This window comes from Malaclemys terrapin, chromosome 8, assembly GCF_027887155.1.
Source record: "Malaclemys terrapin pileata isolate rMalTer1 chromosome 8, rMalTer1.hap1, whole genome shotgun sequence".
Lineage (NCBI taxonomy): Eukaryota > Metazoa > Chordata > Testudines > Emydidae > Malaclemys > Malaclemys terrapin.
In genome coordinates, this window is record NC_071512.1 from 93,689,601 (window position 1) to 93,716,345 (window position 26,745).

The window sequence follows — 26,745 nt, forward strand, 5'->3', positions numbered from 1 at the left end:
CATAGAGCAGCAGAAAGTTTTGTGACCTCACTGCTATACATTGTTCCTGTTCATAATAAAGGGCTTAGCTTGACACCAGATTTCTCATCAGACAATGTGCTGGAAGGCCCAATGAGAGAGGAAACACTGAAATGGCTGTACAGCAATGCACGTCACCCTGCCATCAGCTCTGAGAATCCAGCCTCTACGACAGATGTACAGATAGGCTTGGCCGAATTCCATTTTTTAAATACAATTTTAACACATAATATCAGTGTTTATTTTTAAGTATTTTTTCTATTTTTATCAATTTTAATTCTTCCAAAGTTGTACAAAATTATGGGTTTTATGCTTTTAACATGTTTATTTAATTTTTCACAGGATATTATGGGGGACTCAGACAACAATTAATGGCACTAGATGTTGCGATTCAAAAAGTTAAAGCTTTGTAACCGTTAAAGCACAACTTGTCAACATCACATGTCAAAATATACAAATAAATATTTCTAAATCAAACTTTAATAAGTTCTCAAGCAGCATTTTTCTCTGAGATGTTTATGGTCTGGACTTCAGTTTTTCAACACAGTCAGAAGACAGATTTGTGAGTGCTCCCTAATACTGTATTGGTGCACTGATTCAACATGGACTCAGAGTAAAGAGGGCCACCTACTGAATCACCACCATCACTGCAGCATCTATGTTTTCCTCAGCAGTCTCCCATCCAAGAATTGAGCGAGTCCAACACTGCAATTGGCCTACACCTGGCCCAAGGGCAGAATATATGCAACTGGGTGGTGGCTTGTAGTAAACAGATTTTAAGTATGAATCATAGAATACCAGGGTTGGAAGGGACCTCAGGAGGTCATGTAGTCCAACCCCCTGCTCAAAGCAGGACCAATCCCCAGACAGATTTTTGCCCCAGATCCCTAAATGGCCCCTTCAAGGATTGAATTCACAACCCTGGGTTTAGCAGGCCAATGCTCAAACCCTATCCCCTCCGTTTGACTGTGCAAGGAACTTTGAAAGTCTTAATATGACCGAACACTTTAGAGGACATGGAGAGGAAGAGAAAGATAGAGGCAGACAGAGAGCCTTCAGTATGGAACAGAGGTCAGAGTCTAGCTGTACATGTGTCAAATAAGAAGAATAAATGTCAGTGCCCAAAAGATGAAGCTATTGCTGCATAAGGTCACTAAACACAACTAATTTCTTTATGTCCTTGGAGTCTTGAAAGGTAATCTCATTACAGTGACAGGTTTCAGGGTAGCAGCCGTGTTAGTCTGTATCCTCAAAAAGAACAAGGAGTCTGGTGGCACCTTAAAGACTAACAGATTTATTTGGGCATAAGCTTTCGTGGGTAAAAACCTCACTTCTTTGGATGCATAGAGTGAAAGTTACAGATGCAGGCACCAAGATCATGGTAGGTCTCGCTACATAAAAGATGTGAGGGAGCTCAAAACTTAAAATGTGAACTGGATTTTCCTCACATTGTCCACATTAAATATTAGTTTAAGGTGTGGGGAGGGGGAGGGAAGGAAGGTGTCAGAACAGATAGGCTCAAATCACTTAGATTGAAGAAGAGCCTGTTGAGACCAAATACATTGAAATTCATCGAGAACAGTTATTCCCTACAGACAGATTACTCGTCTTGCAATGCAGTTCCAGGTCTCTTGCAGCTCTAGCCATTTGCCATGGCGTGCAAACTAAAGCAATTGTGCATAGCTTCAATTGTACTTCTCCTTTTGAAAAACAAAATGTATGTCTGAGTCTGATCCATTTAACTCTGTTGTTCAAGGCAGTTTCTCTCTTTTAATGACACCTCCACCCACTTTTGGACTTTTAACCCAGCTCCTCACATTGTATATTTGCTGAATATCATGATGGTCAGCCAAATATAGAGCTCTGAAGAATTCTATGTACACATCAGATAGACAGGAGAGCCGCTTACTGCTGCTGTGAGGATTGCCTTTATGAAAACTTAGCCCCTTGACAACAGGAGCCTTGTTTTAAATGTTGACAGGTTTTAATATACAGGACAGGTCACACTTTGTTTTTCTTCATTTCTTGCGTTAGCTGTATTTCTAAACCATCCTCATTTTTCTTTTTTCTTTCTATTTCTGTGACAGTGGCTGGTGGCTCTGAGCAGCAGGGTTGTTTCTCCCCTACCAGACAGAGGGCCAAATTAACTTTTTGCATAAGCAGGTACAACTCTGTGGAATTAGCAGTCTGGTTTCACTGATTCCAGAGAGACTGGTCTCTTAGGCTAGGTCTACACTACCCGCCTGAATCGGCAGGTAGAAATCGACCTCTCGGGGATCGCGGGACGCGACAATCGATCCCCGAATCGATGCTCTTACTCCACCAGCGGAGGTGGGAGTAAGCGCCGTCGACGGGAAGCTGCAGAGGTCGATTTTGCCGCCGTCCCTACAGCGGGGTAAGTCGGCTGCGATACGTCGAATTCAGCTACGCTATTCGCGTAGTGAAGACCTGCCCTTAGTCAAAAGGCCAAAGGTTGCTATACTAGCCTCTGACATAGCAGAAGCGAAATACTTCTGTTAACTAATTTCTTTACTTCTTTATGTATCTGAATGGAAGTCTACTGAAGTCAGTAGAAAGACAAGATTCTCATAGATTTCAATGAATCAAGGCCTGAATGGATGTAAAGGAAGAAGTGTGTAGGTATGCCGAGAATGTGGCCCACTTTGTATTTCAAGAGCTCAACCTGCTCACCTTTTTCCAGCTCTCAATGACGAGAGGGAAAAATCTTCACTGAACAATGCCAATTTCTCCGTTTCCCAGATCTGTGGACAATGACAGGACATGAGTACAAAAACACACAAGTTCCCTATAATGGGTTACAGTCATCTAGAGGTATATTACCTTAAAACAGTCCAGGGCAATATATTTCCACTTTAAAAACACCACTACCCCATTGCTTCTTCCATCTGCCTTGATTAACATTACCTTTTCCATCAAATTTATTCCCTGAATTTGACCAATTTTATTATTTTCCATGAAGTTCAAAACCTCTTATACTGTTTCTGTTTTACTCAAATAATGGTGATAAAAAAGCATGGAAGCCAATATGTCTGCTGTCGATACTTTTCCCTTCTCTGAATAAGCTACTGAGGTTTTAGTCTAATTGGTTGTTCATTCAGACGCATTATTGCCTTGTTATCAGAGCCACGGGCAGCCTTATTTGTTACTAACAATTCACATTGCAATGCATGTCCAGGAGACAACATATGACTGAAGTGATGCCAGGGCTGCAGCTGCTGACCACAGAAGCAAACACTTGTGTAACATCTTATAAAAATAGCTAAGCTACCAGAAACAGCTCCTTTGGGTTTGGCCCATAAAGAGTTTATTACACAGAAACAAATGAGGAGGGATCATTTTTCCCACCTAGCACTTGAGCTTGCACAGTGCAGGGGCAGAGTACTGCATGAATCAGGACCAGGGAAGACTGATGAGCAGAGCCGGATGGGGAACCTGATCTGGCATTAATGAGTCCGCTGCTGTGCGGCCACCAAATGCCTAGGAGCAGAAGCAGCATCTCAGTGCCTCATTGGGATGCTGAGAATGGCACTTAAGGTCATGTCTTTTAAGGCAGTTCCATTCTGCACCCACATTCCTCCCCTTCTTTAACCTGTGAGAATACGAGAGTGGACACAAAGGGGGCATGAGGCTAACTTACATTCAGGGAGGAGAACTAAGCCAAGTGCTTAACCACACTGATGCTCACACATTTGTACTGGAAGGCAACAAACTTGGGCTTCCTGCTGTGCATGACAGAAGGACTTGAAGGATCAAGACCATAATGTGGCCTTTACAGTGTGCAATATACTAACCAGAGTGATCTGATTTGGTAGTTCCTTCAAGTATGAAAATTCATGCTACACCTGTGTGAGAGGAGCTACCTTGTTACCCCTGCCTCCAGAGTGAGGGAGTCTTGCTTGTGGTAGCTGGGTGTTAGCTCCCTAGCACCACCAGTCTACCAGCCACTCAAGCACTCTTCTCTGGGCTATGCCAGCACTGTCTTTGCCTTGCAATTGATGCACCCCAGTCCCTGAGTCCCCTTGAAAAGTTCCCCTGTGATATCCAGCTCCTGACCCCAACTACTCACAGAAATCCCAGATCCTTGTCTCCCAAAGGAACAACGTAGCCAGTTTACCAGTTTTACTGTAAACCACTGCTCCTGTATAACACACAGCGCTTGGTGAGCACTCTACAATAAAACTAAAGGATGTTTATTTAAGAAAAAAGAGATGCTCCACTAGAAACAAGAGAGAATGATTAAAACAAATGGTCACAATATAAAACAAAATAATAAAATGCAAACTAGGGCCTACCCTTATTGTTACCTTTTCTAGCTAATAAAGTAGATTTTCCACCCCAAAGTTCAGTCTTTTTGCAAAGCTGGCTGGCTTCACAGGAGCCAGGATCCAATCTTTCATGAAACACCCACACTCAACAAGATGTCTCCTCAGTGAATGGATGCAGAGTGTCTTTCTCCACCCTGTCATATACTGAATCAGTCTTTTGTCTTCATTCACAGACAGGGCGATCCCTGGTCTATTATAATGTTCCTTTTTATCTCCACATCATCTCAATGGTTTGCATGTGTCCTTGATGGTTTTCCATTGAGTGTTCAGAGGTGGGGCAAGCATAGACAACCAAGCCTTGCATTACATCACCAGCTAACCAGGCAGAGATGACAACTCCCTCCTGCTCGAATGGACCATCACTGAGACATGAGATTCCCCAGTGACTAACTTTTACTCCAACATAATTACATTATTTGTTACTTATTACCCATGCATACATCTTGCAATGATTATGAGTATTGATAAGTTACAAGATTTCAGTACAGACCTCACATGCTACGTTTTATGGATAAATACCATGAAAACGGAATATTAGATGTAGTGGGTTTGTCAGATCTGAGATGTAAGTTGCTTGTAAAGAACAGTGAATCCTTTGCCAACTGGCACCAATGAGCCTCTGTATCACACCTTGGCAAGATGCTATTTCAGAAAATCAGATGCAGTTTAATGTGGGATTGAAAACGGCACTGTACAATCAAGGCCAACTGAAGGATCATTTCAAAAACACAATGAAGTGCCCACAGGCAATTTTAGATCTAAAGACAAGTCTGGTCTGTCCTAGCGGGTCACCAAGCAACTGCTAAGTTGTTGCAGACTATCCCCTGTAAGCCCATGGTAGGTTCATCAAAGAAAAGATAACAAATCGGAGCTTTATCTAGTAAGTTGGAGATAGAATAAGCCTGCTTAGGCATCTATGTAACATTCTCCTTTCTAGCTAATCTCCTTTTCAACACATAGACTTATGACCTACCAACAACTACATCTGATAAGTACATATACCTGGTTAGCATCTGTCTTGCTGATGTGGGTGATGATCTACATCAGGGATCGGCAACCTTTCAGAAGTTTCGCGTGCCAGTAATACATTTAAGGTTTTTAGAAGGTCTCTTTCTATAGGTCTATAATATAAAACTAAAGTATTGTTGTATGTAAAGTAAATAAGGTTTTTAAAGTGTTTAAGAAGCTTAATTTAAAATTAAATTAAAATGCAGAGCCCCCCGGACCGGTGGCCAGGACCCGGGCAGTGTGAGTGCCACTGAAAATCAGCTCACGTGCCGCCTTTGGCACGCATGCTATAGGTTGCCTACCCCTGATCTACATACTATTGAAGGGTCACCCAGTCAAGACATGAATGCTCTGTCCTCTTACCTTTGTCAGTGGAGACTTACTTTAAGAGAGTCTCAGATAGTTGCCACAACCTTCCATCTAAACAATTGTCTGGCCAATCCACCCCTTACAGTCTGTACTGAGGATTGTCCACTCCCTTTCCAGCCATTTCTCACTTACTTAGGAGTCAAACTTGGCCACAGTCTAGCATACCAGTCCCATCTAGAACACAAAGAAAATGACCACCTCCCACACTGCCTTGATCCAGATGCTAGCAGGAACCTCCTGGGGAGCAGAGGCAAATGCTTTACAAACCTCAGTCCTGATGCCCCAGTGGGCTATCACACAGCAGTTAGGAGCAGAAATCGGCACACACATCTAGTTGATTCAAAGTCGAACACAGCCACCCTTATCATTAGTAGTTGCCTTATTATTCCTCATTACCATCTAATTTAGAAGTGTTGGCTCATATCGTTCCCCCAAAACTTCAATGAGATGCCATCCTATGGCAGATTAAAACAACTTGCTACACCCAAGGCTCACAATGGTTCCAATAGATGCAAACAAGCAGCGGACATGTCCTCCAAGAAGCTCTGCTTGTCTCCAGAAGAAAACACCCACACCTGCACTTCCTGCTGACTTGCTATGACTGACTTTGTGCCATCCTTTTGCGGCAGCCATTCATGCACTCATGCCCATGACTGCTAGCCCAGCGCCAAGCTTAGGTGAATAACAGCATAACAAGGCCAACAGCTATGTCCTGGTAGCAATTCTGGGATAGAGAGAGTGACATGCTAATGAATTTCAGAAGCCGTGGCTAACTTACATCCACCTGTTTGCAACCTGGGATGCAGATCCTGGATGTGGGTTAGTAGGCTGCCGATTGGAACAGCCAGAGCAGCTGCCATAGTGAAGACATTTTCCTTAGTCCAATCTTCACAGTGTGACTGCAGGGCAGCAATGCAAATGGTCAAACATGTGGCGGATGTGTGCTCAATTAGATGATTAGAGGGTGGAAGGCAATACCTTGCTACCCTCAATGATGCAGCAGTTAGATGGCTGAACAATCTAGATATTGTGATGTGTACGAAAGAAGAAGCTTAAGGATGCCAAAGAGGAACTAACAAGCCAGTGTGGGCATGGACATTCATTCCCAGTGGCACCTTGCTTTTACATGTGCAAACAGGATTAGATGGGTTTCCAGAGAACTGTAACAAAACTACAGTATAACCATTTATTTTGAATGTTCCCTCTCTGACACATTCGCTAGTTGATTATATTTATCATCAGTATAGCCTAGTAATTCTAATTAAAACCCAAACCAAACAATAGCTGGAAATATATACTACACTCTGTAGTGCAACACTGCAGTACAGGACTTCAAAGGGTCACCTGGGGAATGTCTGCACTGTGCAATAAAACGCCCATGGCTCACCCATGTCCGCTGAATCAGGCTCGTAGGGCTCGGGCAAAGGAACTATAAAACTGCAGTGTAGACATTCAGGCTTGACATACCCTTGGGAAAAAAGGTCAGTTATATGATGTTGGTTACTATTAACCCAGGGGAGGGATAGCTCAGTGGTTTGAGCATTAGCCTGCTAAACCCAGGGTTGTGAGTTCAATCCTTGAGGGGGCCACTTAGAGATCTGGGGCAAAAATCAGTACTTGGTCCTGCTAGTGAAAACAGGGGACTGAACTCAATGATCTTTCAGGGTCCCTTCCAGTTCTATGAGAGAGGTGTATCTCTCTCTCTCTATATATATATATAAAAAACCCATCTTTTCCTACTCCAGATCATTTAACACCAGGGACCATATTCATCACTGGTGTAATTTCATCGATAAGGTGTATGTGAGGGGAATCAGCTATTACACCTGGGTCTTCCCAACCCCATTAATTGTTTTTCCTGCTTTACTCCTCTTCTGTCCCATTATGTAAGTTACATTTTTGTCACACACTCACTGAATGGCATTGGGGTGCAAGTGGCAGTGGGGACCCATGGATAAGACACTGGTCTGGAAATTAGGAGAGCCAGGGTCTGTTCTTGCCTCTGCTACTGAGCTTCTGTGTGAATTTAAGTAAGGCCTCAGCTTCCCTGTCTAAAAATGTGGATAACAAATGATGCTCAACTTTGGGTTCACTTTGAGATGGATGGATGAACAGAGCACAGTACTGTATAAGACTTAAGTATTATTATTACTTTAACCCTCTTACACCTCATGTGTAAATTAATATACACCACTGCTTCTGTGACTGCTGAATTCAATGCCATAGCTCAATGCTATACTCCATTACAAAGATTCAAATACAGTCATTCCACTGACCTCAACAGAATTACTTTAAACCAGTCTGAAAGCAGAATTTGGCTCCTTGAATATAATCAAATGGCGTGTGCTGTATTAGAACACTTGTGTAGACCTTAAAGACCTCAGAAAGTGCTGGAGTTCCTGCCCCCCCCCCCCCCCCCGCAGTATTTGGTAGAAATCAGACCATAGATTTCAGTCTTCTTGTTATTAATACATTTATAAACCATAAAGGGGGTTACAAGATTGATGGATGAGCAGCATAAGGCTTGGAGACGGCAAAGCACCAGGTAACTACTAGGTGTTAGGAGTCTAGTCATCATGCAGCGAATCCGATATTTTAAGCCCTTTCGTTTCGCTTTTCTTTCATTGACATTGACACGCACTGAGATAAGCGAGAGGGTCGCGTGAAATGCTGAAGCCGCACTGAAATCCCGAAAGGCAAAGCAGTGGGAGAGCTTTCTACCAGCCAGAGGATTGTGGGCACTGTGCGGATCGGCCAGCTCTCCGGACAGCAAGGGAGGCTCAGAAAGTCCTGGGGAAGGCACCGAGCCTTGCATCTGACTCCAGGGCTGTCTCCGGGGGCATCCCCCCTCACTCAGCCCCGGGCAGCGGGAGGCGGGGAGCCGCAGCACACGCAGCCCAGTGCGGGGGGAAGGTGCTGCCAGCCCAGAGGCGGTCTGAGAGCAGCTGATGGATTCGGACGAGCCAGGCAGGAACTAAAGACACCTCCCAAGGTAAAGAAACTTCGCTCCTTTGTCAGCGCGGCGCGTCCCCCTCCGCTGCGTCCCGGCCGCCAGCTGTGGCGCCGCCTTTGTCTCCAGCCCAATCTCTCCTAGAGTCCGGGGCTCGGACGGGGAAGGGGGGGGACAAAGGCTCCATCAGCATCTCTGCCCCTCCGGCCGGAGAGCGCCCGGGGACCTGATCGCCCTTCCCGGGACTGCCCAGCCCCAGAGCTGCAGTTTGGGGGAGAGATCAGGCACGGTTAGGTTAATAGCAGCTGCTGAGCCGAGCCGAGCCGGGCCGGGCCGAGCCGCCCCGTGCTTGACTAGGCAGTTAGACGCCAGCTGTTTGCTGCAGGCAGTTCTGCCATCTATTGTTACAGCGGCTGGGGGGGTGGGGGGGGGGAAAGAGGGTAGATATCTGCCCCACCCCCACCACAGCTGGAAACAACAGCCGGCTGGGGCAGCCAGGAAAAGCGATTGCCGACAACTGCAAGCCACAAGGCGCAACTCTCCCTTTGAAATGGCCGGGAACCGGCCAGGCGGCTGCTAGCGCCGCTCTGAGAAGGGAACTGGCTGGAGTTGGCTGAGCCAGGCTGGTTTGTTTCCCGGGGAGATTCTCCCTTTGTGACCTCGGGTTACTCCTCGCCCCAGGACTGTCTAGTGCTTGTACACTCCAAGGAAGCCAAGCTAACTGGGGGAGACTCATCTTCTGAGCGGAACCGGCCAGGAACATGAACTCTTACAAATACTTTGCTTATCATCCTCCATTCAGGATGGGAAGGCCACAAAAACGAACCTATCAATAGCAGGGGGAGAGAGGAGAAGGAAAAAACCCCGCTAAATGCTCCCCCTCCCCCGACTGTTTGTAACATTCATTGCAAGTTCTTGGGGCAGAGAATGGGCTTGATTTTCCACTCACCCTGGTTTTATCCCATTCGGTTCAGTGGAGTTACTCCCCCATTTACACAGCAAATCAAGCACTGTATAATACCATAGAACAGCAGTTCTCAACTGTGGGGGGCATAGCCCCCCCTTTCAGGGGTGCCACAAGCCCTGAGGCCCAGCACCCACAGAGTACTAGCCAGGAGCCCTGAGCCCCAGTGCCCAGAGGGGCAGACGCCCTGAGCTGCTAATGCCAGGAGCCCAGAGCCCTGCAGGGCTAAAACCTGGAGCTCCGAGCCCCTCTGCCCCGCAGCGCTAAAGCTGAGAGCCCTGAGCATTGGTGTCCTATGGGGCACAAACCCCAAACTCCGGCACCTGGTGCTGCAGAAGCCCCGAGTCCCCCAGTCTAATGGGGCTAAAGAAGCTCTGAACCTCCAGCCCCATGGAGAAGAAGCCCTGAGGCTCTCCCCCTCCTGCGATTGAAGCTCAGAGACTGGAGCCCCCCCTGCACCTGGATCCAGGAGCCCTGTCTCTATGCCTCCCTCTGCCCTGGAATATTTATAGCATGTTGCGGGGCCCTCAGAAAGAAAAACATTGAGAACCCCTGGGGTAGAACATCCAGAACTGTATGAGCACTAAACAAATCAACACTATTCACATTTGCAAAGAGTAAAGAAAACGACATAGATTATAAAAGTGCCATCTCAGGTTAAAATATATACATTTAAAAGGGAAATATCTCCTCTGGCCTGTGTGCCCAGTAAAAATACTTTAAAATTTAATTTGTTTTTGATGTTTTTTTCCTGATTCCTTTTCAAAATTTCATTCATCTTGGAAAAGGAAAATAGACTAGACATTTTCATTTTTGTTTCTAGTCAATTTCACTTTCAGGTTCTCATGCACCAGCACAGTGCTGCAGTGTTTGGGTTGCAAACAAATTCATGAAAATGTTGCTATTGCTATTTTCAAAATGACAAAACCTAGAAGTTTGGCTTAATTACCTGACAGTGTCAGGTCATTACACGGGGGCTCAGGTTCCCAGCTTTAGTCCTGCAGCGTATGTGGGGGGGGGGGCTTGACCTTTCTGCCCCGTGGGGCTCCAAGCTTCAGCCCCATAGGGGTACTGGGGCTCATGGTATCTGCACAATTTAAGATTCCATCCCTAAACCTCTCTCATGGGTACTCAGGATGTAATACACCCCTACCCATCCTCATAGGTACTCAGAGTGTAACTTTACCCGGGTTCTACCTCTCTGTGGGCTCTGGACTTTAGTCTCGTGGGGCTTGCGGCTCCAGGCTCCCAGCTTTGGGGCTCCAGGCTCCCAGCGGGGCACTGGAGCTCAGGATTTCAGCCCCATGGGGGGCTGGGGCTCCAGGCTCCCACCTTTATCCCCGCATGGTGCCGGAGTTCAGGGCTTCTGCTCCGTGGGGCACTGGGGCTCCTAGCTTCTGCCCTGCGGGGCACTGGGGCTTGGAGCTCACGGCTCATGGACCTACTTCTGTGTCACTATGCAATACTTATGCCTGGGTGGTGGTGGGGGGGTTTTGTTTTGTTTTTTTGTAGTAAAGTGAGTACAGTGCAATTTCTCTCATCACAAGATTTATTACATTTTCTCACTGGTAATAGGTCTCAAGTCGCAGCCCTGCCAGGAGCTGGTGAGCCCAGTGGTAAATTGCCTTCTTATAAACAAGACTTTCAATCTGTGACCTGTTACAGCACTAAGGCAAAATTTATAGAGGTCTGATTCCAATCTCACATACGCTGGTGTAAACCTGCAGTACTCCACTGAAGTCACTTGAGTCACAAAGTGTAAACCGGTGTAAGTGAAATCAGATTCAGTCCCTTGTACTGTAGTGGATATCATTCAGTGTACACAGGACCCTCTGTTGCTTTTTATTCAGTGCCACTGTAACCCTTGCCTGTTTGGTGTGGTGTTCTGTCCCCCTCTAGAGGCACTTAGACCCAGGGCCGCCCGGGGGGGGGGCAAGTGGGGCAATTTGCCCCTGGCCCCGGAGGGGCCCCCACAAGAATATAGTATTCTATAATATTGCAACTTTTTTTTATGGAAGGGGCCCCTGAAATTGCTTTGCCCCCAGACCCCCTGAATCCTCTGAGCGGCCCTGCTTAGACCATCTAGAGATTCAGAGGGTAGCCATGTTAGTCTGTATCCACAAAAACAACGAGGAGTCCAGTGGCACCTAAAGACTAACAGATTTATTTGGGCATAAGCTTTTGTGGGTAAAAAACCCACTTCTTAAAATGCATGGAGTGAAAATTACATAAATATTTATGCCTGCATCTCCTCGTTGTTTTTATCTAGAGATTGATGTGGCTGCTATAGCCTTGGCTAATAGGCAGGTAGTTTTTTGCTCATGAAATTGAGGCTGATGCATTTCGCTCCAAAGATCTCAGGTTCAATGCTGCCCCCTGACAACTGGGGTCTGTCAGCGATACCCCACCTCTCTGCCAGGCCCATTGGTAGTTATAGTGGTATCTGGACATTAGAAATAAAATGTACAAACAGTGTTGCAACACCAGAGCAGACCGCTGTTTGATCCATTCTGTTGTGATGCCTCCAGAAATAGGGAATACATGCTGTATTAGAAGAAGGTGGAAGTGCTCGCCGTAGAGATCAGGTGTTGTAATATAGATACTCTGACTACATGGGACTTGATTCACCTCCATAAAAGGAATTGGGGGGCAGGGGACCTTGGGCTTGTAAGCTTTTCAGAGCACGCATTTTCTTTTACTACATAGTGCCTAGCACAATGGAACCCTGATCTCAGTTAGGGTTTCTAGGCCCCACTGTAATAAAAATAAATAATAGAGCCCGTATGTTGCAAAATTATTCCATTTTGTTCTGTGATCCTTCCTTCAATAAAGTCAGCAAACATACACCGCCAGATTTAAAAAAAAAAAACAAAAACAGCATCACACTGGGAACTGCTGAGTGCTCGTATGGAAGTCAAGCACTTTTAAAATTTGGTCCATGAGTGGGTACTTAAAATATGGCCCATAGAGTCTAATGCTAGTATGTACATTTGAGGACAGAAATATAATATAACAGACTCGGCTTTCCCAGAAATGGTTGCATCTGACTGATGGGTAGTTTGATCCCTGCATATTGTTTAATTTACAAAATACACCGGGATCCTACAAGATGCATGATGTTATATTAATAAAGCTCATTCACTCAATCTTTACCACTAAGCTACTAGTTCAGGTCATGCTCCTGGAACATGCCCACCAAATATTTTTCAAGTAACATTTTATTTCAAAGCATTATGGCCAAATCCATGTTTGCTAGGACTGCAGGGAAGGCTTTGGAAAATCACCAGGGATGAATTTGGCCTGACAAGTTCCAAGTGGACATTTTGTGTTAATGTTTTTTCCCCACTGAGCGCACCATATGACAGCATAGTTGCTATGACACTTCATTGTTCTTGAACAGCACGATACAGATTTCAGCAAATACTGTATAACTTTTAAACTCTCAGTTAAACATGGCAGCTGATATCTTTAACCTAGACTGCTACTGTGTATGTTTTGGGATTGTTTGATGGACTGAACTTGTCCACATTTTGAGTACATGATGAAGTGCAATCAGTTCTGTACTGGACTGAATGCAGTTAATGAATCAGAAAAGTGTGCACATCTTCGGAAAAGGCAATCTGTAAACTGCAGTGTAAAGTGAATGTTGCACATATTTCTGAATGAATTAGGCCATTAACCAGTGTAATAATGTGCAAGACCAACTACAGTCCATGAGCCTCATTCTGGTCTGACACCAATTTTAAACCACTGTAATTCCATTGGCTTCAATGGAGGTTCTTCTGATTTACACCACTATGAGAGCAGAATCAGGTTCAAAAATTGCCATAGATGAAAGACAAGGTGCGTGCTGATGATCTCCTTATAAAAAGGACAAAGTCTACATTCTATGAAAGTCTTGGTCTCCTTTAATATGTTCATGTGCATATGTTAGACTATGCACCAGAAGCCATTTCCTTAGCCAGTGGAATGTCAGGCCATACAACACATGACTGAGATGTCCTTGGACATACGCTACAAGCCCAGCTGTGCAATAATAAAAATACCAGTACAAGGAGAAAAAAATAACTTTGCCCATTTTAAATACACTAAATACGTTGCTTTTTATTTTATCAACTTTGAATGTAAGACTGCAAGGTGGCTTTGGGGAGGGAAGACTGCCAAATCCTAGTCCCTTGGATGTCAACGAGAGCTTTGCCATCAGCTCAGCAAGTTCAGGACTCGTCCCTGTAGTGACCACCCTGCTTTTGTATCTGTCAGCCCAAAGAGATGGTAAAGGGGCAAAAATGGAAGTAAGAAATAATTGTGACACGCCTCTGGTAAATAGGGGATTTATTTTGGAAAAAAAAAATCTCATTTTGTAAAATTGGCAGAATCCATAAACTTTTCAAAACTCTAGGAATCAGTGCCAAATGGCTCATTGCAGAAATGCTGCTATATAGTCATGGGGAGGCAGGTAGCCCTGTGGGCTGGCACTGTTAGCCTTTATACAGAAGCCACTATTTAGTTGTTGATATACAGTGTGGGCATGTCTACACTTACCTCCGGAGTGATCGATCCAGCGGGGGTCGATTTATCATGTCTAGTGAAGACGCGATAAATAGATCGCCGATCGCTCTCCCGTCAACTCCAGTACTCCACCAGAGCGAGAAGTGTAGGCAGAGTCGACGGGGGAGCATCAGCAGTCGACCTACCACAGTGAAGACACTGTGGTAAGTAGATCGAAGTACGTCGACTTCAGCTATGTGAATAACGTAGCTGAAGTTGCATAACTTAGATCGATTCCTCCCCAAGTGTAGACCAGGCCTAAGACTTAGAACAAACACTGTATAAACATTAGCTAATGAATCTTCGCAATATCCCTCGGAAGCACAATAGGGAAGTACTCTCAGCCACCTCTTAGATAGGGAAACTGAAGCAGAGTAGTTAGGTGAGTTGCCCACAGCCAAACAGGCAGGCAGTGTCAGGGCTAGTATTAGAATTCCTGGCTCTTATGCCTGTCCTGAGATAACTTTTCAGACTACACTTATTATATGCTTATCAATCCTAGATTCCTTTCTGTAACTAGATGTAATTTTTCTAAAGCTCAACATCTGTGTTGTAAGCAGAAGGATCTGACATTTCTGTCACAATTTCTCATGGGTTTACATAACTCAACTTGTTACGCAAGTCCCATCAAAACACAAAAAGCCTGAATTGTGATGCCTCTTATTTGCTTGTCTGGCCCATTTGATGTCTCAGCTAACAGGTGAAAAAATGCATCTGCTCTTATTCTCCATCTGATTCAGCTCCCTTTTCCCTGAACTGTCTGGCAGAGTGGATGGGTACAAGTAGTAAAACCTCCTGTATGGTCAGAAATTTGTGAGAACTCAGTGCTGCAGAGTCATTCTTGCCTTCTTCACTGCAGGAGGAAGAAAGGGTAGTGAGCCTTTCAGGATGCTCAGAGGTTGTATTATAAAACTACACTACCACTACAAAAAATAAAGCTTAAAGCAAAAGTGTCCACCTGGTACCTTAAAAAGAGCTACAATTCCCCTCCAGGATGCGGGTCACAACTGAGTTAAGATCCCAGCAGGAAGGTGAGCACCCATCATTCACTAAGCTAGGATAGTTGTGAGCATGGCTGACTAGAGAAGTTTGCACACCTCCTTGCTAGTCTTATTCTTGTGAGCAGTCAGAGGCCTCCCTGCTTGTGGCTAAATCCTGCTCTCAGTTACACTGGAGAAAAAGCTGGAGTAAATGAAGTTACACCTGCTTTACAATGGTGTAACAGAGCAGAACCTGAGCTTTGCAGAGCAGGATTCCTGCCACTTTCACCCTGCTGCCTACTCACAACTGAGGAGCTGCCCTTATTTCTAAAACCTTCTCACATTAAATTACCTGTTGTGTGTGTCTCCATGATTCTAACGTTATCACATATCAGAATTTGGGAAAAACATTAGATGTAACTGAGACTGGAGTTAGGTCCTAGGTTTTTACAGGGCTATGAAAATAGTTCCATCTACACAGACAAGACCAAACAGATCCATCAGAGCTGGGAGAATGATCACATTGTAACACAGACCTCCAACATGGCAAAATTTGCTATGTGTGCAAGCTTTTATATAGGCAAGTGGTATGGACTGTGAGCTGAAGGTTTACACAGTGAGCCAAGTCCTGTTCTTTTCACCTCATGCAACTGTGGAATAAAGTGGAACACATTGGATATTGCACGTTGATGGAGGTTCAAAAAAACCCCCAAAATTCGGGTGTTCTGCACAAAAGGATCCTTTATAATCATTAGCTGCGGTGATGGGCACTGCTAATGGCCAGTGAGCTGGGAACCCTTATTTAATCACAGAGTATGTCTACATTACAGAGACTATACCAGCAGAGCCCCGTAATGGAGACAGAGTCTATGCAGACAGAAGGGGGTTTTCTGTAGATGCGGAAACATCACATCCTCGAACGACATTAGCTACCCTGATGGAAGCACTCTTCTGTCGACACTCTTCTGTCGACACAGCTGTATCTACTCTGGGGGTTATGTCGGCGTAGCTATGCAGATATGACTTTCAAGTGCAGGCCTGCCCACAGGAAGAATGAAGGGGCTGTTCCCTGAGGGTCTGAGCACAGTACCTTGCTATCTCTCCCTCACGCCCAACTGCTGAGGATGTCCAAGGGCAGATCTACACTGAAAAGTCTGACGTAGCTACACTGATATGATCCCCAACGTAGATGCAGCTATATCGACAGAAGAGTGCTTTGCTCTGGGATGCAGTGGTACTATGCCAATAGAAAACCCCCCTCTGTCAGTGTAGGCTGCATCTACCCTCTTACTATGCCAGCGTAGCTGTGCCAACATAGGGTTTCCTTAGTGTAGACAGACCCGCAAGCTATTAAAGATCAGAGAGCTGGAGGGAACTGAAATGGGCATTAACTCCCGTGGCAGACAGGAGAAAGCAGGGGTGATAGGGTTGTTAAAAAAGTAAAAGAAATAGCAGTCCAGGGAATCATGAAAAGGGCTTCACTCCACCCAGGCAGCTTAGCGAAGAGTGTACATCTTCCTAGTTTCTGCCCTGTCTTCTACTGGCAGTTAATCCTTGGGCCTCTTTTGCCAGGGGGTAGAGTAAGTAGTTCTTGGTGTCCCAAATGCCTCACTCAGCCTCTTCTCTTCTCATTGCCTGGGCTCCCTGTCCTTCAAAGTCTCTCTGCAGCAAGCTTGCCCCGAAAGCGAAGGTGTGGGCTATCTGTCAAGTTCCATGCCCAGAGCTGGGGCACACAGGAGGGTCTGTGTGAGAATCACACCAGCTCCCAGACCACTGCCAGAGAAAAAAAAAACTTAGTTGCCCTGTCCCCAGCAAATGAGACAGCAGAGAGAGAGCAGGTGAGACACAGAGTGGGAGATTTTCAAAGGCACAGAGGGGAGTTAGGTGTCCAGCATCCATTGGGTGTCTGTTGTTTCTTAAGAAATTAGACACTGCTCCAAGACTTCTTTCCATCCCTCAAGGTGGGCCATCAGGCTCTTTCCAAATCAACTCAGGCAAAAGTGGCTCTCCCTTCAGGGTGGATCTTAAATTCACCTCCTTCCTGTTTAACAGCAGCTACAGACTCCATTCCACCATAAACTCCAGCACAACCCCTGATCCTGTGTTCTTACCTGAGCATGGAAACCTCCTCAGAAAGGCCTGGGAGCATTAAAGTCTGGCCAAGTTGCAGATAACCTTGTGTACTTGGAGAAGCCACCAACTTGGTTCCTTTGCAGTGGGTGTGTCAATGATGATGGTGGTGGTTGTACTGAGATGTTGCTAGGCCCAGTCTCCGAAGCCTACATGATGAGGATCTTTGTTCCAGCATGTACAGTAACTAGAAAAACAGAGGCAAGCAGTCAGAAGAGATGAAGAATAACCTGGCGCTTCTAGCTTCATTGTATTGCCATGTCTGAATGTTCAAAAACCATGAGTCAGGCTTCCAAAAACTCATGAGATTGGCTTAATAATAATGAAATATTAGCATTAGGTTCTTTTTATTTGCCTTCTGGTTTTGAAGTATTTAGGATTCACATGTTCACACTTTTTTCTGCAACCACGAGATTCATATAGTCACATGAAGCCAGGAGCTGGGACTTTAAGGAACACACCACATATTGCCCGACTCAATAAAAATTACAAGAATTGCCAACACTGCTTTTATAACACTACCTGATTCATGGCCAGAAGAGACTAGCGGCCACTAGTCAAAGAGGTTTTAGAGGAAGAGTCTGAATGATTTTTTCTTACCCTGGCAAGTCATAAAAGGGAAGTCTCTAGATAGGATGTGTCTTGCCTTGAACTTGTCTTTTTAATGGAAATGTTGACAGAGCATTAACTATATTTAACAAACAGCAATAATCAGTTTTAGTAAAATTAATATCTGCATAACTTTTACTGCCATCTCATTAAATGGCTATTTAAACACCTAAAGACTCCTTGAGAGTTTGACATATTATTTTGAAAACAATTCCTTTAATTGATTAAGTAATTTTGGGGTAGTTACTCAGCAGCCAGATTTGTCTGAGTTAAATTTGCCAAGTCATTATCTCTTGTCAGGGCCGGCGCTTCCATTTAGGCGACCTAGGTGGTCACCTAGGACACCAGGATTTCGGGGGAGGCGGCATTTTGCCGCCATCGGTGGCAATTCGGCGGCGGGGAGTCCTTCCGCGCTCCGGGTCTTCGGCAGCAATTCTGCGGCGGGTCCTTCACTCGCTCCGGAATCCGCAGCCGAAGTGCCCCGAAGACCAGAAGCGCAGAAGGACCCCCCGCCGCAGAATTGCCGATGACGACTGGGAGCGCGGAAGGACCCCTGCCTAGGGCGCCACAAATCCTGGCGCCGCTCCTGTCTCTTGTGCATACACCTACTGAAGCCACATTTATTGGGGTCTAATAGTCATCTGGTGTTCAACACAGTTGGCTACTAATCTAATGGTTCTGCGAGTCCTTGACTCTAGGTCCTTTAGTCTGCCGGAGCTGCACTTGACTGAGGATCTCAAGGAGCCTTTAATGCCACATTTGTTCTCTCCAATTCTTGAGGCTCCTAGGACAGTTCAGATGCCTGAGTGAGACAGACGAACCTCAGGGAAGCCTCAAGCGATGAAGCTGTGCTCTCTTGCACCAGGGCTGAATTTGGCCTATTTGGACAAGTAGCCCACTTTCCCTGACTGTGCGGGTATGTTCCCTGCTTAGGGTGACCAGATGTCCCGATTTTATAGGGCGAGTCCTGATTTTGGGGTCTTTTTCTTATATAGGCTCCTATTACCCCCCCACACACACCCTCTGTCCCGATTTTTTACACTTGCTGTCTGGTCACCCTATCCCTGCTGTACATTCCCTAATACAGTCAGCCTAATTTTAAACATGGCAATGAAGTGGAATGAAGATTAATCAATGGACTAACTGAGCTCACTGTCAGAAAGCTCAGCCTAATGTTTCCCTTTCTTAATTTCATTCCATCACTCTTGGTTACACCTTTATAATGAACTCCCAGATCTCCCTGGAGTTCACACCCTTCAAATATTAATTAGATCATTTCTTTCAGTGTCTAAAGGATGTTACATAGCAGGTGCCCCCATCCCATGGTCTGGCACTGGTGGGGAGAGGAGCTTACAATGTCAATATTGCAGAGTGATTAATGTGATGTATTGAAAACCGTGTTAAAGTTACAAGCTATCACTTTAAGCTGGCAGGTGTTTCCTGGCCCTGCATGTGTGCTAGGGGGCTCTGTAGGGAAGCATGCAGGCTGAGTATTCAGGAGCAGTCAACCTGCAAAAAGCCATCCTAGAGCAAGCTGTGGCTCTCTGCCTTAGGGAGCAGCCTGCTTTGTCTCTCCGTTTTGGGTTCTTGTGTATTAGGTTCTGGATTTTACAAACGAAAGCAGCGTTACGTTGCAACCTTCCAGAACAAGTATTTTATGTGTATCTAACTTCTGTGTTTAGGCCATGAACACAATAAATAGTGAACCGCTCATCTGTAAACACCCACCCTACCCCCACGCTTCAGATAAAACATATCCCCAGACAGCCTGTCCCTAGGGTATGGCCACACGGCAATTAAAAACCCACGGCTGGCCCATGCTGCTCACGCCACAGGGCTATTTAACTGCAGTGTAGATGTTCGGGCTCAGTCTGCAGCCTGGTCTCAGCTTGAGCCCAAACGTATATGCTACAATTAAACAGCCCCAGAGCCTGAGCCCTGCAGGCCCACTTCAGCTGGCACTGGCCAGCCCCGGGTTTTTAATGGCAGCGTAGACATACCCTGAGTGCTCGGGAGAAAAAGATGAGCTCATAGTCTGTATAGAAAGTTAACAAGGCGCTAGTGCACTAAGGGGGCAAGGGAATGACAGTTGAGGGGCCTTCAGTCAGAAGCTCCCACCCATTCGTAACTAGGGAAGTCCAGCTCAGACCTCTTCACTGGTTGCAACTGTGGATATGTGGCTCATAGAGAGAGGGGCAGTATCTGAGGTAATCAGATCCCAAACCCTTTCAAGATTAAATTCACAGGCAACCAGCAACTCCTAAAGCACTGATGCCCTCGCCCTCATTGTGAAAGCCCACTGACTTAGGCTGAAATTCACTCCATGCAGAGGTCTAGCACAAGGAATATGTACCAATTCAATCCTTAAAATTGGGCGTGACTTAAACAATGCATATCTCTTGGGCTGGTCCCCTGCACAGGGGTGAATTTCAGCCTAAGTGAGGGGCTGCATTATGTATCAGCGTTAGGTTTCCAAGCAGTTTCAAGACTTTATCCGCTCTGTCATATCTAGACATATTTAACTCTTTATTTTTTTTCTTGAAAGCCATTCCTGCCAGCCACACAAGTACTTTTGTCATTCTTCCAATTGGCCACTGTCTTTCTGATAGTGAGTTTCTGCCTCCCTCTGAATGTGCGCTTTGGATTAACATGACCCAGCTTGCATGTTCTCAAATTGAATCTCATTTGTTATTCTCTGCCTACATTTCTCATCTCCCTATGGGCTTGATCCAAAGCCCACTGAAGTCTACAGGAAACTTTCCACTGACTTCAATGGACTTTGGCTCATATCCTGTATTCTCTTTTTCCACTGGTGTTTGCAGCTCCTTCCAATTTAGTATCATCTGCAAGTTCCATTAATGTGCAGTTTGTACCCTAGAATATTAGTGAAGACATTAAGTAAAAGTGACCTAACACCGATTCCCCAGTGGTTCTGCAGTAGATATCACCTCCTAAGATGATATTTTGCTATCTAGCATTAATTATCCTTTGTTATGGCTCCTTCTTTCTCAGTCACAGTGTTCATATCCAAGTTGATTTGACACAATTTTGAGAGTAAGATTCCATGAGGCATTGTATCAAATATAACTAAAATTTAAATAGACTGCATCTACTGCTCAACCTCCATCCACTAATTTTGTAATTTTTTCTTTTAAAAAAGTAATTAAATGTGCTCCCCAAGATCTAGATCTCTATTTGACGTCAAGAAAATGATGTATACAATAGGTTAACACAGGGGGAGTATATCATACCATCATTCTTTGCTTAAAGCCTGACTGCAAAGGTTTTCCTTGTTATCTACTATAACTATAGACCAGTAACATGCTCTTAAAATGAGAAGAAAAAGCATTCTAAATGGATCAGCATAATAATATTTGCACTTACATAGCACCTTTCATGCAAGGATCTCAAAGCACTTTACAAACATCAATCCATCCTCAAAACATCCTTATGGCGGAAACATTGTTATAGCCACTTTGCAGATGGCTAAACAGAGGCACAGAGAAAAGAGGGGCCTGATTTTCACTAGGACTGAGCACCAGAGTTCCCATTGTTGAAAATCTGTCTGGAAGCGATTTGTCCAAGGTCTTGGCAAGTTAGTAAAGCCATTGGGAATTGAACCAAGGAATTCCGAGTTCTACTCCCTTCCTCTAACTTGTAGACAACATTGTCTCACTAAGGGTACATCTACACTACAGGGGGGAGTCGATTTAAGATACGCAAATTCAGCTATGTGAATAGCGTAGCTGAATTCGACGTATCGCAGCCGACTTACCCCGCTGTGAGGACGGCGGCAAAATCGACTTTTGCGGCTTCCTGTCGACGGTGCTTACTCCCACCTCCACTGGTGGAGTAAGAGCGTCGATTCGGGGATCGATTGTCGCGTCCCGAGAGGTCGATTTCTACCCACCAATTCAGTCGGGTAGTGTAGACTTAGCCTAAGTACCCAGAGAAGGAAGATTGTGTAATGTACTTGATTCTCTTTGCAAATGTTTTTATTCTGTACATGCACTTAGAGAAGAGAACCTTTGCTTTCCTGCACGCCACAGTGCACCAATGTTATGCTGCTGCAATTTTAGAAGGGAGAATCTGCCTCTGGACCTCCCTGAAGTTACCTCATTCTTTTAGGAAGCTAATCTCCCCAGACCTTCTTGCAATGAAAGTTTTGCTGTGTATCCTATTAGTTGGGCCCAGATATGGCTGACACAAACGCATGCTTAATCTACTACCCCGACTAATCCCATTGATTTCAATAGGGCTATACATGCTAGTAAAGTTAGATACATGTATGAGTATTTGCAAGATCAGGGCCTTAGATTGTTGTAAGCTTCTTGGACTAGGGGATCCCCTCATCTCACCTGTTTTGTAAAGTGCTGTGTAATAATAATGACGGTGACGACTTACTGATAGGTGAACCAGGAGAGATCTTTCCAGTCTTTAAGTCTCACTTCATCAAAAAATCCTGCCACACAAGCCACATATGTTTTAACCAGGCCATTTTCTACTTAATCACACTAAAATTTCAATTCATCTGAGCCCATCACTACATAGCTGACTTCTCTCTTACACTGCTGCACCCAACAGATTGAAAACACATTATTTTTCTTCCTGTGTATCCAAACAGAATTGAAAATACGTGTAACAAATATTCCCTGCGAGGCCATATTTGTTCATGGTATGTCCACTTGTAACAATAGCTCTGCTGGGCTATTGTGTAATCAAGCAGACCACCTGGATAGAGCAGATTTTTGGTAACACTTTAAACAGCAAGGGCTAGATTCCCTGTAGATAGTTGGCACAGAGGTGTGCAAATTACATCTCCCTGTGTCAGCCCGGCCCTCTCTTCCCCTAGGGGAAATTCACTATGAGGGAGAACAGATGGTGTTGCCACTCCTTGCTCTCCATTAAGCAGGCAGGTTTAACTTACTGATGGGGCTCCTTTGGAGGACTTCCAGTGGGTGTGTTGAATCAGCATAACTCCTGACCACTCCTTTCTCCAGCCATTTCCTGGGCCCCCTAGGATTCCTTGGCAAAGGAAAGGTTGCAGCGGCTTTCTGCCACCACAAATTCCCTCCTTCCCGCCCCCGACCTTTCATTGCCATCTCCTGCCACTGAATCCAGCTGTAAAGGTCCCATCACTTACTTCAAAGCCTGGAAATATTTGATTTTGCTGCTTTCTTTTCCCTTCTCCAATATGGGGTAGGAAAAGCTAAGAACTGTGGGCTTAACCCAACAAGCTGTGCAAGCTCACTAACACAAAAGAGAGCATTCAGGACTGAGAATTAAATTTGCTCCGGTGCCGCCTTAACCCATGTACCTGCCACATATATGGACAGATGATCTAAGATCTTCTAGTGCTCCATCGCACTGTTTGGGATAAATCTGCAGAACAGCTCACTGGATAATTTCTCCCATCTATCTATCCTGTCAGTGTTTCTCTTTAACATCAGCTATTTATATCTCATGCCGCCACAGTCTCCCTATGCAGACATATTCATGGCCAATACAAGAAAAATCCTCACTTCCCCTTAGCGTTTGCATTACTATGCGTCCCTAATAACCAGCACTCTTCATCAAAGCACTGTCTCCTGAAGATAGGAGTAGTGTCATTGCTGACTGCCAAGCTGAGAACAAACAAACAACTGACCATAACTGGCTGAGTGTACTCCATTTTATAAACTCCACTCCTGCAAAGAGCTGCACTCGAGAGAACAAGAGTTTAAAGAACTGCAGCATCTGGTAGAGAATCAACAGCAACACTTCTGGGTCAGACTTTTCGCCTTTATTTTTGCTGCACTGCCTTATGCCCATTTGTGAGCACAAGCTGAAGAGGCGCAGAATTTGGCCACAGTCTGGTACCTCTTCTGGAGATCCTTAAATATAGATCAGACACTGGGCCAAACCTCCTGTAGGGCTGCATTTCTACGTCAGGCCCTGATTCACCAATCCATTTACGCACGTGCTCAACTTTAAAACACATGCTTATATCTCATTGACTTTAATGGGTCTTTGGCCCAGGCTTACGTGATTTATGAAGCAGGGAGAGACTCAAGTCCATGCTTAAGTGTTTTGCTGAATCAGAGCCCCAGGGATTTGTCAACCCACTTCAAATCCTTTGGAGTTTTGCTTGGTTAAGACTGCATGTTTTAGCCAAGTGAATCTGAGGAGGAGAGGCTAGAATAAGAACATACTACTGGGTCTTTCAAAAGGGAAAAATTAATTGAAAATGGTCTGACATTATACTTGGAATTAATTATTTATATAAACATATAGTATAGAAAATATACCATATATAAAGAGCAAAAGGCATGACTATATACAGAACAGTTATGGAAGAGTATGACTCATCTCTAGAGCACTCCCTTGTGGCCAGGCCCGAGCCCAGAGTTGCAGGGCCTTCCCCTCAGTTGTCACCACCAAAAGGCCATTTAGGCCTGCTGGTGATCCACCTCTTCTTGGGACTCAGCCCTTCAGCCAGTACATGTATACTCCTGGCCCTTCCTGGTTAACAAAGAGTCCAAACAATAACCCACCAACCTCATGTTGGGCCTTTGGCCCTTACTCCTTGTATCAGAGGATTTCAATAATCCTTACCCCTGGTGACAGGGGAATTTCTACACCACCTTCATCAGCAGGCCAATAAGGAGCTCAGGCCCTCTCTCCCCTCTGGGTTCTGGTCCAGGGCACCTTTAATAAAAGGCCAAGGCCTGTGTACACAGACTCCCTGGCTGCCTCCCTGGACTTCTTCCTACCTTGCCCTATCTTAGGCCTTTCCCACAGCCTCTTCCTGGGCATACCATGTACCAGCATCACATTCTCAAAGCCTTTTCTCCAGGCTCCTGCAGAGTTTCTTAGTACTTTCCATCATCCAGCTAGCTCTGCTGTAGGGGAGTTTTCTCTACTCCTCTCACGGGGCAGTCCCTGACCCTGAAGGAGTTTCGCCGCTCCCGGCAAGCTTCTCCACCAGCACAGAGAATACTAGGGAGACTCACTTTCCCTGCTTTCCTTTACAACTGCCCTGGGCTCCCTATCGCAGGCCTGCCTTGCTTCCTTCAAGGAGGCTCTTGTCTGCCATGAGGTCACCTCAGCTTCCTAGATCCAGCCATACCTCTCTCCTTGAATAAGAGCCAGAGATCTGCTCTCCTTCTCAATCAGACCCCAACTGAGCCAGGTTCAGCCCTGTTAGGTATCTCCGGCCAGGCCAGATAACTTCTGCACGTGCAGCAGGTCAGGACTGATTGAACCCCAAAGTTATTAACTCCTCCTCCCTCAGTGTGGGCTTTGCATACCCTATCACAGGATACATGAATACAGCAAACCAGTAGAATCTGACACATCAAACTTGCAGTAATCATTAAATAATCAAACAGTTAGAAGTTATATTTGAACACCCGACCACATTAATGAACTGTAAAAGAAAAATACAAGGACTTAACTTTATCACTATGCAACAACATAATGTCATCGTGTGTGCTGATTTAATGATGAAAAGTGTACCAAGTGAAATTTTCAAAGCCATTGAAGTGGCTAGTTTATTTTTAATTAATTGTGCAAACAGTGAACATATCTCACTGCTTGGACAATGCAAATGGACCACTGAAGTTTCACTTTTGTTTCTGTTTCCAGACAATTTCACTTGCTGGTTCGCATGCAGAAGCGCAATGTTTGGGTTGCAAATGCTTCAGGGGAATGTTTATTTGCCTTGTTTTCTTAACACTGTATCCAAAATATATTTTTAACCTAATGGAATCATTTAATATAAATATTTGCCCTTAGTTTTTGTAATACCTTATTTTTTACAAAACTTAAATTTTCAGCCAAATTTGACCTGACAGCATCTGTAAGATCTGTGTGCAATCACTCTAACCTTCAAAAGTACTATAAATGTTCCATGAATGCCAATAGAATTCAAGGAGTACAATTAGCCCAGTTTTGCTTGGGTAAACTATGACCCAAACATATCTACTTTGCCACTGATAATATCCTGGTCATTTTGTTTGCAATGTTCACTGTTTATTCTATCACTGTCTTTTTAGTCAATTTTGTGGTTATGAAAAGTGCTGGATTGACAGTTCTGGAAAAAGAAGCCCTCTGAAGAGGCACAAATCAAGTACAGCATAGTGGGCAGCATTGCAACGTTTCCAATCCTGCCCCAGCAATTCACGTCTAGGGAGGAATACAGTTTCCGCTCTTAAACAATCCTTTGTCTCTCTGCCGAGATGGTCTATTAGCATCAGCTCTAATACCAGTTTGGTGATGTAAATACTTGTGCACAAGGACCTGGATTCAGGCCACAAACTTACTTTACAGAGACCCCCTCAGTGTTGATCAGACACTCATAACTTTCAGTCATTTCTGACATGGGATAGATTCAAACCTACCAGTGAAAGGCTCTGTGCTCCATTATCAACCCCCATAGCCAGCACCACCTTCTCTGTTTGCTTAGGGCAAGATCATCATGCAGGGGAACAAGGGAACATCAGGTGTCCCTAACTCCCTTGTGTGGGCTACACACACTGTGGCTCCCAGCATGGGCCTGCTACTCCCACTCCCCACACAGGTGGGCAGGTGGAAATCTTAACTCTTCTTGTGCCAGCCAGCACAGCTGAGCTAGGGATCTGCTTGCATAGACTAGATTTACCTTCTGGAATAAGAGGAACCAGATTATGAACTGAGAATCACAGTTTGTTCCCTGGTGTGTTGGAGGGGCAGTGCAGCTACACACCTCAGCTACACACCTTGGATTAAATCACAATCCAGCCCTTCAATTCTCTGGCACAGTTTTGAATTCTATCTTTGCAGAGCAGGAAAGAGTTTTGGCAC

At 45.1% G+C, this 26,745-nt stretch overlaps 1 protein-coding gene across 1 annotated transcript in view; it reads left to right on the plus strand.

Annotated features, from left to right (window-relative positions):
* Positions 1–8,336: 8,336 nt before the first annotated feature.
* KANK4 (KN motif and ankyrin repeat domains 4) overlaps positions 8,337–26,745 on the plus strand; it is a 53,570-nt gene continuing 35,161 nt past the window's right edge. The window contains exon 1 of the mRNA XM_054037785.1: positions 8,337–8,733. The gene's annotated coding sequence lies outside the window, so the exon portion shown is untranslated. The remainder of the gene's footprint in view (positions 8,734–26,745) is intronic.